At 33.7% G+C, this 2,771-nt stretch overlaps 1 long non-coding RNA gene across 3 annotated transcripts in view; it reads left to right on the top strand.

Moving 5' to 3' along the window:
• The window catches only part of LOC113211478 (uncharacterized), a 19,709-nt gene that overhangs the window by 2,232 nt on the left and 14,706 nt on the right, over nt 1–2,771 (top strand). The gene's annotated exons all lie outside the window — the stretch shown is intronic.

The raw sequence follows: 2,771 nt of genomic DNA, 5'->3' as shown, positions 1-2,771 counted from the left end.
CCCGCCTAAGCCTGTTGTTATTTATTGAAAAAATGTGTATAAAGTCCCCTTGTTTTTTATTGTTGAAACCGAGCGCACATTGTGACCTTTGTGACAGTGCTTCGCTCCCTCGGGGTGCCGAATGTGGGGCCACTGGGACAGATGCCCCCAAGAGGGTGTCCCAAAAGACTTTTCACCAGATTGCCAAGTGCATCTACTGCCAAGTTTTTATCTATTGTTCTCTACTGCGTTGTGTGGAAAACTTACTTTCTTTATCTTGACTCATAACTGATAAAGTGTACAGTTTTTTGTGCAAATTCACAATTCTCTGTAAATTTAAGACAAGAGCTGGCTTTATGAAATTAAGTTACTGTTGTGTTTCTTTACTTTAGGTTTTACATTTTACTGTGATATGATAGCAAAGACAGAAATAAAATATTATAAACTTAAAAAAGTGACATTAAAATCTTATTGGTGCTCAGTTCTGCCAACCAAGAAAAGATGAAGAGGATTTGGGAAATGAAGACGGAAGATGGAGAGTGATTTTTGCTGTGTAGGGTAGCATAGTGAAGGGAGCAGAATGTGTTTTGGGGTCACTGCATTTACACAGATTTGTATGATCCCAAAGAGGAGACGTGTTAATCCTGACTGACCATATGTTGTTCACTTATTTTCTTTTCTGTTTCAATTTGTTCTAATGTGACTTTATTTTAATGGCAAACTATGTACCATATATACTGTGTATAACCTTTCCTGCCATGCAGCAATGCATTTCTTATGATGCCACAATTCGCCCTCCTTGGATTATTTTATTTCCTTACATGAATATTCTAGTTGAAGGCTAATGAATCTCAAACAAGTGGGTGATGAATTTCTGATATAAGTTCAGACTCTGAAGCGAATTTATATTTTATGTTTCTTTACTCTTGAACTCAACAATTGCATCTTTCTTGAAATACCTAGTTTCGCCATGGATCTGAATTGTGTCGCAGCTGCACCAAAACTGATACTAGTTATTATTTTCATGGTTTGCCATTAAAATAAACATTTTCTTGTTAAAAACTTTTATGAAACTTGTGGATCCAAATGTTGTTTACTTATTTTAGATTGAGATGAGCAACTGTATACAAAGGGTAGGTGCAAGCCATTCTTTTCTATCCTTAAGATCCCTTCCATACAATTTGTGGATCGTTAGTATACCTGTTGCCTCTGTTCAAGACTTCCCACTGTTACTATTAACACATTATCATTTATTGTTAATGAGAAAAAAGTCATTGATGATTAACAGTTATGGTTGTATGTTTAGTTCATTCCACTTCAGAATCAAAAATTTTGTATATTGCTACAAAACATAAGAGTGATTGAGTGTGTGTGCTAGTGTGTGTCAGGAGTGTGAATTAAATTTAATTTGCAAATGGATTTACTCACCAGACATTGAAGAACCCAGGACTAAAATACTCAAAGATCCATTAGAATCAAGTTTTGATAAAACAATAATACAACTAACTCGTTTTTTTAAAAAAAAATCAAACTAATAATGTCTTTGTTCTTGAGTTTCTGGGTGTATGTATCTTTTTCTGAGTAAGATTAAAGATTGATGATTTTTAATTAAACGTCAGCTTTTCTACATGTCCATTTTTTGTAGTTCAAGATAGCCCCAGCATTTGTGCCCTTATGGGCAGCCATCAAAGTTTTGGACAACCTATTTTTCCAATATGTGCTTTATATACGTTTCAAAAAGATTTCAAACGAATTCTCAGCTAGCAGCCATATCATATAGAGAGTGCATTTAGCACTGTTAAATTCATTGGGAAAAGTCAGGTTAGCCCCTTTACCATGTGAAAATTTATCATTTTTCTGGCGTTGTATTATATATGTATATACCCTATTTATATACATATATATGCAAGCAATGTGCGTCAAATGGAGAAGCAGTTGGACTTGTAGCTATGATATTTTTTTGAGTCTTGTTCAGCCCATTACATTAAAGGAAACTTGAGAAAAACTTTTTGTACTGATCAAATTTTCTTCATATGTATGTCATGATTTTGTAGGATTGCCTTGCCAATCAACTGACCAGTATGTCACAGGTTAAATATTCCCTTTTCTACTAACATAGTTATTTCTCACTATTTATTTTACTTGAGACACAGCATTTAAATAATAATACAAATACTTCTTCTACATATGTAAGAGCAGTTATGAATTTCAAACACATACTATTGATTCATATAAATTCGATGAGATAATAAATTGAAACTTGGACAAGTCACACTACTTTACCTACATTACCTTTTAAACTATTGATATGACAAACTGCTACTAGGACTACCACTACAATTTACTTCACCCAAACGTAATGGGGCCAAATTCAAGTCGGCCCTTTTGAATAAGAATGAAAAGAGTATTGTAAGATCTTGTTTTAAAAAATTGCTAGTATGCTGTACAGAAACATATTTTTCAACATCTAAGGAATAAAGTTGTGTTTTTGCTTCAGCATCTTGCACTTTTTTTCAAATTGTCCTCTTCTCCTTAATTTGAAGCCAGATCCAATTTTTTTTCTAAAAGCACGGAAAGGGTGTCTAAAATATCAGAAGCTGAATGAGAGGCAGTAACATCAGACTTTTTAACTTTTTGACCACGCAAGTTTTCGCGCTGTGTGTTATTTGAATAGAACTAACGGTGTAATTCTCTACTGATTTTTTTTTTACAAAAACTAAGATTTAAACATTCAAGCTTCAGAACTTTGTGAGAGCGATATGGATCAGCCAAAACAGACAAAAAAAACACAC

The sequence above is a fragment of the Frankliniella occidentalis genome, unplaced genomic scaffold, assembly GCF_000697945.3.
Source record: "Frankliniella occidentalis isolate FOCC.00 unplaced genomic scaffold, Focc_3.1 Scaffold6, whole genome shotgun sequence".
NCBI lineage: Eukaryota > Metazoa > Arthropoda > Insecta > Thysanoptera > Thripidae > Frankliniella > Frankliniella occidentalis.
The sequence above is the reverse complement of the archived record's forward strand: the minus strand, read 5'-3'. Positions and strand labels throughout refer to the sequence as shown.